This window comes from Bactrocera tryoni, chromosome 3, assembly GCF_016617805.1.
Source record: "Bactrocera tryoni isolate S06 chromosome 3, CSIRO_BtryS06_freeze2, whole genome shotgun sequence".
NCBI classification, from domain to species: Eukaryota; Metazoa; Arthropoda; class Insecta; order Diptera; family Tephritidae; genus Bactrocera; species Bactrocera tryoni.
Genome location: NC_052501.1, coordinates 37,412,238 through 37,425,914, shown reverse-complemented (window position 1 = coordinate 37,425,914; position 13,677 = coordinate 37,412,238). Strand labels below are relative to the sequence as shown.

Genomic DNA, 13,677 nt, shown 5'->3' with positions numbered 1-13,677 from the left:
TTAACCAGTGTTATTAGAAGAAATTAAAGTCAGGCCTGGATATCTTAGCTGATTTAAGAATAAGTTGATGCCCAGTAATTGCTATTACCAAATAATCATAAAGCTTTAGTCTTCAGAATATAAATGTATCACCAATATCGTTGATAAATTAATCGGACAGCTGGAAAATTATAAATAAATGAATTATACATTCCTTGGATGGTACATTAATTGCCTAGGAGAATTATTACTGGAAATATCCGTTTTTGCCATAATATACCGGCATTATACTCAAAATATCATGGAAAACATGCAATGAGAGGAAAAGCAAATAAATTTCGCTCAAAATGAGTAGAATATAACTGTTAGAATCATTATTAAAGAAGCCACAATAAATGTATACAGAGCAAGTAAGCCGCTTATTCTATAAATTGTCACCTAACCTTAAGTATGGGGGCGTAATCGTTGCTCAACACGCACCGAGGGCAAATTTTTATATGCACAAGCCCCTCGACTTATAATAATAACATATAACATACAAATTGTACAATGGACACATACAATGATGGAAAAGGCGTCGCTCTTTCACTCATAATATTTCTATTATGTCCATATGTATTGCCTTGTTCTTCACTTGCTACTCATTGTCATCGCTTTTTATGGCCTAAGCAAGTCGTTTTATAGCACCTCTAAGTATCTAGTTTTTTGGGCCAAAGGTTAAATATGAATACTAACACACAAAGAAAGTACATAAAACGATGTGAGGAAGAACTTGACGCATACTTTTAAGCCCTCACACATGTACAAATGCGCACTGTGGGAGCCATATAAATCACCGAATTGCTGGGAAGCGCCATGTTTGCTGCCAACTCTCTTCCCCTTTGGATCCGTACTTATCTTTGCCTTTCGTTTAGGGGTATTTTATTTTTTGGCAAATTGTCTTTGCAGCCAACTTTACAGCGCCGAATTGCAGGCAGCCACAAGTTTGCCAAAAAGGCGCGTGGAATATGAATAATATTTCCAACTGTGCGCACTGCGTTAAACGCCGTTGAATAAGAGCGTAAAGTGCTGTTTTTTACTTTATTTTTATTTCCTGGTCTTGACCGCTTTTCTCCCAGTCCGCCCAGTGGCTGTACAGCAACGCACGTTATTATTTTCAGCAAAAAAAAGTATTTATGACTGCTCGTGTGCAAGGGTGGAAAACCAGTAAAATGTGCGTTTATTTATTGCTTACTTTTAGGCGGAGTCATAAATTAAAATTTTAAGTGAGCAAAACATGGCCGACACTACATGAGTGTATATAAATAAAGGCAGAAACCGGGTCATAAGAGTGCAATGGCTGTAAAAACGGAAAATTGCGTACTAATTGTACAAAGAAAAGGTCCGTAAAGTACGCATCACCCAAAAACCTTCAGAAGGGGCGGCGATTTGAAAGAGTTTACAGTGAGACGAATTAAAGCGTGACTTATTGGGCGAAAAATTTTGGAAAATTTATTTCGAGCGCAAAAATGTTAATTTAACTAGTAAAATAAACAGCGACTCGAAAATGGTATGTGGTATTAGCATTTCGGGAAGAATTTTGATACAAGAACGATAAGTTAGTTTCTTATCCGCATGTAGGGATGAACAACGTCGTGGCTTTTAAATAATAATCTGATGTGTACACTTTTCTTGAGTTTTATGACGTATACAATGAATTCGATTTCAAGGACTTTTTTGTGTAAGTAAGTTGAGCTACTCAAAAGTCGCGGAAAAATCAGTTAGACGCAAAATTAGCATTATATGCATATCTTATTATATTTACATTGTAATCTGGAGCTTAGGGCGATTCAAGTTTCATAGAAAAAAAATCCATGGTGAAAATATTGTAGCGCTCTTTGATTTTTTGGATCCTTTTGGTGAGAAAATAACTGAAAAAAATTTGAGCTCATTCGGATAAGATTTAGAACTGCCTCAACGACGTAAAATTTTACCACTGGTTATGTTATTCAATTTAGTGATTTGCTATTGCATTTTTTAATCAATCTTATTTTTTTTTCTCTTTGGCTTTAAAGAGCGTGTTTCAAAGAGCGAGAAGAAATAGCAAAGCAAAGCAAAATGCAAAAATAGCGGTACTTTAACGTAAAAATTGGCGTCGACTGCGGAATAAGTGTGTTCTGTCAGTTTTGATTTGCTCTCAAACAGAAGCAGTCTGTACGTTTAAATTGCTGTAAATAATAAATTATTTTGTAATAATTTGTTATAATCTGGTAATAATTTGACCAATAACTAATAATATGACTTCTACGCGATCTAAAAGTACAATTCATCTGATTGCCAAATCCAAACCTTGCTTTGATGGCTGGCTGTTACCAACGGTTCTTGATACTTTACAAGTTTGTTTTTTCCGTCATTCAGAACTTAATAAATCTCAAAGAGATAGCGTGAAAATAGTTGTTCAAAGCATTTGTGATATATGGTGTAAAGCAAATATTCCAATTGTTGAGGCGCGGAATATTATAAGAAAATATCCGGCAATATCTGCCGGAATAAAAATCGCAGAAGTTATGCGCAGATTGCTAAAGAAAATACGTTTATGGAAAACATTAATTTAATCTTTGACATAGCTCATCATGTTGCTTTGAATTTAATAAAAATCGAAGAAGATAAGCAATTTTTATTAGACCAAAGGTCAGAAAGAAAGTATGTGATGGGTAGAGTAGACGTAAAATATGTGCAAAAAAAAAGAAATAAAAGCAGCGAAGGTATTGAAAATGATGGACAGAGTTGAAAAAGAAGAAATCAGAAAACGAAAAACATTAGAACCTACAACGCTTTCAACCTCTCTTAGTGACGAAGAGTCTGATCATGATGATGATAAAGATGATGAGTTTATTAGTCAAAATAAAACATTAATACCGCGAAATAAAGAAATTAAACAGCGTAAAATAATGTCAGGAAATCTTGCGTCCGCATTGGATCGCACGAACACCAGTAACAGGAAAGTTAATTTTGGTTTTTAAGTTGACATGTATTTTAACAATATACTTATTTGTTTAATACAAATTATAGGAAAGCAGCGTATATTCTTTCAGTAGTTGCTCAAACGTATAGTGCGGATCATGCTTCTGAAACTGGTTTATCAGTCAGCACCATTCGTAGAATGCGTAGTTAGTTCCGAATTCAACATACTTCAAACCTTAAGGGAATATTCTCGCCCAATGTTCCTTTAGTTATACATTTTGATGGAAGATTACTACCTGCAGTTTCAAGGGGGCCCATCTAAGGACGATCGAATTGCCATTGTCGTCTCCGGCTTAAACACTGAAAAACTGCTTGGAGTACCCAAAACTGAGAAAAGTACCGGAGAAGAAATTTCACAAGCAGTTTTTGCAGGTATAAAGATGTGGAATATCTGCCATCAAATTGTCGGAATGTCTTTTGATACCACTGCAGCAAATATGGGTCGTTTGAAAGGAGCATGCGTTCATTTGGAGCAGAAACTGAAAAAAAAAATTACTTTGGCTAGCTTGTCGGCACCACATCTTTGAAGTAATTTGCGGAGATTTTTTTAAAGCATTATTTGGTTCAACTTCTGGCCCCGGCGTAAAAATATTTAGTTCATTTCGGGAACTTTGGCCAAACATTAATCGAAGCGAATACGAGAAATGTTCTGATAGTCGAACAAGTAATGAATTACTCTCATTTAAAATAGAAACAATAGCTTTTGAAAGCGATATTTTAAAGAAAAATTCAGGGCAATTGTTAAGAGAAGATTACCGTGAATTATTAGAACTAACGTTGATATTCTAGGGAGAAACTCCTCCACGCGGTATCAGTTTTCGTACTCCTGGCGCATTTCATCACGCGCGTTGGATGTCAAAATTGCTCTATGTTCTAAAAATTTGCCTTTTTCGAAGTCAATTCCATCTTGATGAACCCCAGCAAAAGGCTTGTGTTGAGTTCGGTATATTTATTACATTAATGTACGTAAAAGCTTGGATACAAAGTCCAAATGCCTGTGACGCACCTTATAATGACTTAAATCTAATAAAATATTTTTCTGAGTATAGCACCATATCAAATAATATCAGAAACCGCAACAGCTGCATTAAGTCGACACTTATGGTATTTAAGCGAAGAACTAACTCCAATTGCCTTTTTCTCAGATTTGGTACCTAAAACAATGAAAAGTTTGATGGTTACTCGAATAAATGAGTTCAAAATGCAAAAGCCTGTTAAAAGATTTGTTAAATATATTGGTACAGAAGATCTGAGTGATAAAACAATAGCCTTTTTCATTGGTCCTGCTTCTCATACTTTATTTGAAATATTGAAATTGGATGTCACTTTTCTAAATGAAGACATAGACTCGTGGAATCAAAGCAAATCTTTTAATGAAGCAAAAAAATATATAGTTTCTTTGAAAGTCGTAAATGATAGTGCTGAAAAAGCTATTGCTCTAGCAACAAATTTTAATCACTCTTTAACGACAAACGAGAGCGAAAAACAATTTCTATTACAAGTTGTGGAGAGTCACCGTAAAAACTTCCCTAATTGTAATAAAAGCACTTTGTTTCAAAATATTTGAATGTGAAAATATGTAACAAAAAATGAAATAATATGAATTATATAATTAAAAATGTATTTACCTATGATTTTCCAGTAAAATAAGACATATGTATGTACAAATTATATTAAATTTTTTTTTTTGATTCAGCATATATTAGTGAATTTTGAATTCGTTGAGGCAGTTCTAAATCTTATCCGAATGAGCTCAAATTTTTTTTCAGTTATTTTCTCACCAAAAGGATCCAAAAAATCAAAGAGCACTTCAACATTTCAAAGTTTTAAAATTTTGAGCCGCCCTACTGGAGCTATTATATTTATGTGTTAAATCTTAAATGGCCCATGACCAAAGTGGAAATATGTACTTATATTAGCAAAGTGCAAATTTTGTCGATTTAGTAAAATTGAATTTAAGACCGCTATTTTCTGCGCTCAGATATTGAAGCATAAACTGGAATAGTGATTTATGTATTTATGTAACTTGCTCACAAGGTTTTGTCTGAGAAATTTCTTCTTTGTATCTTTTGTATTTCTAAACGGTCTTATACCTTCGTTGCGAACGAAGTTCGCGTTTTTTGTTGTAATATTAAAGCTTCCTTTAATCCAAATGGTCAGAAATATCTATACTCTCGGATATGGCTTTATTTTAAGTTAAAAGTTTCGATTCTAAAATTGCAAGCCTGAGGACTATCCAGTCTCTTCTTCTTGTGGAAATAATTAGTAAGAAAAACTATGATTAAAAGTCAACGAGCTTCAGTTCATGTCTACATGAACCTGGTACTTTTTACACGCAAATTATCTACTACGTTTCTCAACTCAATTCATCTCAACTCAATTCATCTCAACTCAACTCAACTCAACTCAACTCAACTCAACTTAACTCAACTCAACTCAACTCAACTCAACTCAACTCAACTCAACTCAACTCAACTCAACTCAACTCAACTCAACTCAACTCACTCAGCTCACTCACTCAGCTCAACTCAACCTCAACTCAACTCAACTCAACTCAACTCAACTCAGCTCAACTCAACTCAACTCAACTCAGCTCAACTCAGCTCAACTCAACTCAACTCAAGCTCAACTCAACTCAACTCAACTCAACTCAACTCAACTCAACTCAACTCAACTCAACTCAACTCAACTCAACTCAACTCAACTCAACTTAATCAGCTGTTTGCTCTGGCTTTATTGAAGACGATTCTCATAAATGTTTTATACTATCGTAGCGGCAGAAAAAATGCTGAGCTTGAATGAAATTACGCAACTTTCCTCAAAAAACGCAATAATCCTTACGACAAATTCTGTTTCAAATAAGCTTACAAAAACTTAAAAAATGTAGTAGAATCTGGATTCATCTGCACTTGAAGCAAATAAACACCACCGCCGGACAATGAGCTTTAATCATTCATTGTGGCTGAGCGTTGTGCCGACAAGTCAAATCCGCTTAAGTTTGCAAATTGCGACTTATAAAAATGTCGATTGGAACTACGACGACAACACCAACAGCAACAAAGAAAAGTACCGTTACACTAAAGCACTTTGACAACTGCAAAAACAATTTACAGCAATTCCGTTTTGCTATGCCACAGTAGAGTTGTTAACAGGCCGATTCAGCAGTGAAAAGTAGGGACCAACTTAGACGCGAGCCAGCGAGCAGTTGAGAGGAGTGTGGTGTGGCCAACGCAAGCATGAACAGAAGCACTTGGCAGCAACAGTAGCAGAATTAATCAAGCAATAACAAGATGTAAATGTTATGCATTGAATCGCGATGAGTTGCAGCAAATAGACTGTTGCAACAATGACAACCAAAACAACGACAACATCGTAATCATCCGAGTACCAACCAAATGCCTTCTAACAGCACTTTGACACACAAACACACACACAGGTTCGCAAGCAAAAAGCAGATTTAATTCAACTTGGCATTCATGCTGCAAGTACTTCTTTTAAGAAACAACTACAGCGGAAAGTGGAAGTGGTGGAGTTGGGAAGGGGAAAGATTACATTTAAGCTGCAAAGATTTTCACACCATCGCAGCTCAGCAAAGTGTGTGTGTGTTGTTGTTTTAAAATTAAATTTACGCTCGCAGCCAGTTTCTGCAGATTTTCACTTGTATGCAGAATGTGCAGTTATATTGTTAACTTCAGAGTTAGCCGCTCAGCTCAGCTCCTTACTGTTGAATTGTATGCTCTTGTAAGTTGTTGAGTTGGGATTACGAAAATGAAGCGCCTGCCACGCAAATAAATACCAGCATATATACTGTACCAACATGAATGTATACTGTATATACTTATGTATTTACACATATATATATATGTATATACACATATATATGTATGTATGTATATATGTGTTTATACTGCATGAAAAGTTCTAGATCTGTATCCGCTTCGCGCATGTTAAGACCCTATACTACTGCTTTCAAGCACTTAAAGTTGCATAAGAAGTGTCTCGCTTTATTCTTATGTCACAGAAATGGCGTGGAGTTGAATAGAAAAGAGGATCTGTTGTTGTTTTTATAGTATAAGCAGTACGCGAATTTTCAATCGCTCGCTTCCTTCCGGCTTAGCAACTGCTAAGACTACTGTATTGGTTAGTTTGGTACTTAGTCGCCACGACTACGTGATTTTTATGCACAGCTGCATTAATTGCGAACAGGAAAGGCTTCATTTCAATTAATAAGAAGTCGCAAAATTAGTATATATGAATATATTATGTATTAGATGTAGCAAAAAGGAATCCACTGTTTTCCAATATATGGCTTAAACAATCTCTATCTAGCCGTGTATAAGTGCGATTGGATTACGAAATATGCCATTAGAAAGATAAATTCCTGCTAAAGCGTTTTTACTTGATTACTTGAACACCAGCAACTCTATTTCTGTTGGAAATTACCTTCAAAATACCAACAAGTCTTGCGGTATTTTCGCTAGTTGGCGCTGAAAGCGCGTAGTTCTAGTTCTATTCGTCGCATCGGGTCATGCTATACCTTTTTGGAAAGCTCATTTCACGCGCTAATACGTTTTTGATTGATTGTCGTTTCTTTTAAGTCGTTCGTTATAGCGTAGGAAACATGGGGCAAAATAAAGAGAAAATACGGCATATTTTACAGTACTACTACGATAAGGGCAAAAATGCATCTCAAGCCGCCAATAAAATTTGTGCAGTTTATGGACCCAATACAGTTTCCATTTCCACCGCACAACGATGGTTTCAACGTTTTCGTTCTGGTGTAGAGGTGGTCGAAGATGCGCCACGCTCCGGAAGGCCTGTCGTCGAAAATTGCGATAAAATCGCTGAATTGGTCGAAAGAGACCGGCATAGTAGCAGCCGTAGCATCGGTCAAGAGCTGGGCATGAGTCATCAAAAATTCATTTCCATTTCAATAAAAAAAATACAATAAAAATACCGCAAGACTTTTTTGACAACCCATTATTAATGCTGTAATACAACATTTTCCGTTTAAAATAGAAAATTTAAAAATGTTCATCTACCAAAAGCGATTTCACGAGTAAATTAAAAATTAAAACAAGCACCGGTGCGGATTGTTCCAAACAGCGTCGATGAATAAGACATATACAAAAGACGATAACAATTCCAAGAAAGTTCATTTGGTCTCCACAGCAGCATAGGTTTCAACTTAAATTTATTCTTGGCAAAGACTTAGACAATGGCAGGCTTCAAACGTGCACCAATAACAATAACAAAGTTCACACAATTGTACAGAAATGAATTGTCACACTTCGACTATGGCAACAATAACAACCATTCAGCGCTACGGAGAGAAGAAGAGCAACTGCAATAATAATAAGAATACTTGGAAATTCACAGCAGCAGTGGCAGAAAACTCAATTGCTTGTGTTGGCATAGAATCGACAAAATCTAAGCAACTGCTTGTCACACTCGGCACTGACTGGCTATTCTAAAATTCATAGCATGCTTTCAGGCTATGTAGCCTACAAACAAAGCACGCAAATGCCAACAAAGCGCGCACAGGTCGCAACACCTGCCGAAAATTGGTGACAGACCGAACGAATCAGTGGAATGGGCGGACAAAGCAAAATTGCGGTAGACAAAATAGCAAATAAAGGAAAGCCGGAGGAAAATTGGGTGACATTAAAGGGATTTCTCGGCTTCTTTATGAAGTGCTTTAAATGACCTTTTGTTCGTTTCATTTATTTTGATTTTCATCTCACGAATCTGTTGCTTTTGTATGCCGAGCAAGACACTTCCTTTGCGTGCTGTTACTATGCCGAGCCTTTTTAGTTTGCTTTGCGACCTCGTCCGCCTCTTCCCTTCAATTCTTACTTAATTTGCACTGTGACTGTTGCTGTTGCCCCTTTCAACACGTCGAAAATGCTGTTCTAGGCACTGCTGATAGCAGTCGAAGTCTATCAGGCAACATCACAATTTTGAGCCATAGAAATTAGGTAAACAAAGGCAATGGTGTCTTAGAGGCTCACACCTTCCAATGGCCTACTCGGCAGTAAGAACAACACCAGTCACACCTTTCATTGCCCAATTTGTTTACGTTCTTCTGCAGAAATTACAAGGCTTGGGAGTAGCGTGAGGTAAGGACTTGAGTCTGTGGCACATAAAATTTCTAATTTATTTATGTTGCCAAAAGTTGTGTAACCATTAAAATGCTAATGTTGTCTCAGAAGCTGCAAACGTAATTGTTAGGAGAATTAAAAGCAGCGGCATGCTAACAAAGAACGCAGCCAACTTTATGGTTTTCAAAAGAGCTTGTCATTCAACCAGTGGTGTTAGCTATGTGGCCACCACTGTAGCACGTGTAGCTGCTAAATTGCGTGATGTAGGGTGAGTAGTGGGCAACCGGGTGGTAAATTAACATTTGTCAGTCAGTTTGGCAGTGGACCACCACCGTATTTGGCGTAAAAGCAAATTTCATTACAAGAAAACTGTACTTATGCTGACGCATGTGACGAGTCTCCGCGCACACATTCGTCCGTTAACACAAACTGGCTTACGGAACTCCACAAGTGGCAAAGCTGTGGCGACTCTGGCGTTGTGTCATTAATGGCGCCCACTTTCGCAGGGGTGCGACCATTTCTTTGTGGTGTCCGAGCATTTAGTTGGTTAATATGGTGGTTGAAGTGTTTAAATGCAAGCTTCTATATACATATGTGTATGTAAATATATATGAACTGGTAAACATTTATTTGTAAATAATGTGAGCTATGCACATTTAATGGCCACTAAATCACAACAATTATTCTTTATTATCAAATTAAAGTGAAGTTATATATGTATGTCTGCGTTTTCGTAAGTTATTTTCCATTTCGAAACTGCTTTGCAGATAAGATATGAATGATTGTACTCAGTACAGTTAGAAGTTAAGTGAAATGTCTGCAGTTGCATATTTTTGTGTGCGGTTATTACACGCTGATTTATTTCATTTTCAAAAGTCCATTTGGTGTTATTTGCATTAAGCAAACAAATTTATACAATTTATGACCAGTTTTAAGTGCCGCGCGATAATTGATCTATATCTTGTTTCGGTTTATGTGGGAAATGGGAAAATGTGAGGTAGGGACATTTATCATTGATACATATAACATTATATTCACACAGGGTTATATTTCACTCATACATGATGTGTGCTAGTGAGTATGAAGTTCAATAACTCCATCTAATTGGTTTAGTTTATAGCTTTAATGTCAGAGCTCCACGCAAATTCAGATAGGTGCCACAAGAGTCGCTGTATGGTAAAATATTGCATTTACCGTTCATTTTGCTTCATATTTATAAACAAAAAATTTAAGTGCAAATATAAAATTGGCTGGAGTATGCGGATTTAATATCAGTCATCATATTCACAGCCCAATTTTCGTTAGCATAAAAATAAATATAAACAATTAGACAAACATAAGTATATACAACCTTATTGAGAGTTTCGGGGAACAATCATTAAAAATGAAATAGTATTACTCTTAGAAAAAAATTACATCCGAATTTCACCGTAAGCGATTTACTTGTATACATATATTATAGATTTGCTTCAAACATATTGGTATAGTAGGTATGATATACTGCGAGCTTAAGTCGGCACATAACTTTTTTAAAGATATTCGAGAAATATTATTTTTCATATATATTTTTAAATCTTTATCTAGTAGTTGCAGTTAAAGATCTGTCTTTAGAGTAACCAATTTATGTGATTGTGCCACCGAAAAAAGCCAACCATACTTTAAACGTATATCCATGAGTATTAGCCTACAAAATGATTTTGGAGCGGGGAAAGGTTGTTTGTTTAAATGTCAATAATATTTTAGGAACTTTAACAGTGATCTTTAGATCTTAAAAATATAAATATATATAATTAAAAATAATATAGTTCTTTATGTATTTAAAACAGTCACTGGGTACTCTGGCATTACATTTTAGTGCAGATCCAAAACGCTACCACCTAAAGTCCTGCCTTAAAACTAGCTGTACTTGAAAAATCTTTTCAACGCTTACCTCAAACTTTGTACAAACTTCAAACACAATTAACAACACTAAATATAGCGTGGAAATAGGTGTTGCAAGTAAGTTTTATGCCACTCCAAAGCGCTCGATTCAAGTGAGTGAAGAAGAAAGTGCTGCCGTTGGCTTGGAGGCACTGCGCAAATTAAATGGAATTTCATTAAAGATTTTCAATCACAAAGAATATCAGCAATTCCGTCTGCATGCCTGCGCGTCTAGCTGATGAGAAAAACAACAACAACAAACATGAGAATAACGCCAGTACTAAAGCACTTTCTAACACTTTCATTGCCAACGCGTCGCTGTCGAGTCGGTTGCCGTGTGAAACAACAAAAAGCTGCCAAGTATGAAAAGCTGCAGCGATGAGCGGGAAAGGAAGGTAATACGAGTAGCGGAGTCAACAACTTGGTCGACTTGCGCCAAGCGGGAAGTTTTTAATTGCGAAAACTTGCTGCTGCTGAATTAAGGCTGCTTGACTAGACTAGACTGCAGGTAAGTATGTATTTATGTGAATATGTATGTGTGTGTATGCATATATATAAAGGACTCCCGAGCGTTAACTCGACTTTTTGCTGTGATGCTATTTCCACATGTTTTTCTCTTAAGGTGACAAGCAAAAAACTGTTGGAAAATTCCGGATAAACACTTCAGCAAAATCTTCAGGTTTAAAATACATCAACACGTTCAACCAGGCAGGACACGGCACGGTGTGCGAAGCAGGCCACGCTAGCTACTGAAATTGTACATCTTTTTCACGGAAAGCTTCGTGCAACAAAGCAGCTTTGATTCTATTTTCAGAAGATAGTTGATTTGTTGGTGTTGTGCCAAAAATAGTTAAGCAATCAAGTTATGGAAATGAAATTCCGCTTCAAGAGCAAAACAATCAAATTTAATTAAATCAAATGTTTGGCGCCACGCTTGCCTTGGAGTCCTCTTCACCTCTGTGGGGTAAGTTGGAGCTCGCTATGGTGGAGGATGCTAAGGGATATATTGAAAGTTGACTTGCTCAGTGCTACTCAAGTATGGAGCCTCAGCCTGTTCTTTTTTGGAATGATCTGACAATTTATATAACATCGGATGTACCTTACAAATCAGTTTATTTCTAAGATTAGCTATTAGAAATTCTATTACGTTCGTAAAATAATTCATTTCCCTCGAAAAAATTATCGATCTCCATTTTATACAAAAACATTCGCATTTTATTTGATAGTGTTTCATAAATAAATGTTTTTGTATGAAAGAGACTAGTAAATCCCTGAGAAATTTAGTAGTGTTTCCATAAAACATATAGTCCTGCTGGTTAAAGTTTTTATGAAAGTGTCACCTCCTTTTTTTCTGTGATTTCGTGAAAATGCAAAAGACAGATGCCACTTAATCTCTGATTAAAGTTTTGCTCACGGCAAGAAACTCAATTTAAAAACGCAATGAATGCTACAAAGCAGAAAAAGTCAACCGTAATACAAAGCACAGCAGTGGCAACAACAAGCCGGATAAGCATATAAAAATAAATCAGGCTTAAGACAAATGACTCCGCTGTCAGAGGAGCGTAGAAGGAAAGAATTAAATGGCAGCCATGGTATTAGGAAAGCTCATCAAAAACAACATGAGAGCAGCAACAACGCTCGAAATACGTAAACTCATTGTCATGCAAGCGGCGGCCTAGTGGTGCACATCGCGAGCATATCAACGAAGAAATTCGTAATTCACTTCAAAAGCAAAAAAGCAGCAGTTAGCAACTAAAGTAAGGTGAAAAAGGCGGGAGAGTGAAGCGAGCAACTCCGATCATATATCTGCTTGTAATCGTAAGTGGCATGAGCAAGGAAGCCTGCTAAGCTGGTAGACATTGTTATTCATACCGGCAGTCTCCTTCGGCTCTTGTCGGAATATGCAGCAATTTTGTGATACGCGTTGCTTATTTTGTGATGCGTAGTCCTGGAACTGCTGCTTTGCTTTTAATTTTAAGAGAGTTTTCAAATGTGAAAGAGCAAGAGAAGTTCTTAGCGGTATAAAGAAATTGCATGTCGCATGATTGGCTGCTTAAGACAATAGACAAATTTTCTACAATTGACCATTAGAACAAGAAAAAACGAGTGAGTAGATTACGGTAAATTTAATTCGTTTTTAAATGAAAAAGAACCGGCCCAAAATTGAATACTCACCATTTCAAAGAAACAGCATTTACTCGTATATTTACCTGACAGGGTCTTAAAACTTACATATAGTCGGATATTATCACATTAAAAGACACTATAAAGTATATATACAAAAGCTCAGCGTGACGTGCTGATTCGCTTCAGTCATGTCCGTCTATGCGTGAGTCAGTCTGTGTGTATATATGCGAACTCGTCCCTCAGTTTTTGAACGCATTCTCATCTGCCCAAGAAGTTTTTGTCGAAACCGCCGATATCCGACCATCATAATTTATAGCTGCCATACAAAGAAATCGATCTAAATCAAATACCTATACGAAATACTTTTTATTTGAAAAAGTACCTTCTCAAAATTTAGCATACAGTATTATCCAAAGCAACGTTAAAATCTTCAAGAAAATTGTTCCGACCGGACGACTACAGCCTATAACTGTTATCCAAACCGACCTACCAAAATCAAGTAAAGATCTTTTTATAACCTTATGCTATATGAAATGCATCTGTGATG

General features: G+C 36.4%; 1 protein-coding gene across 1 annotated transcript in view; it reads right to left on the bottom strand.

Moving 5' to 3' along the window:
- Positions 1–13,677, bottom strand: part of LOC120771627 (Krueppel-like factor luna) — a 368,923-nt gene that overhangs the window by 97,046 nt on the left and 258,200 nt on the right. The window lies entirely within an intron of this gene.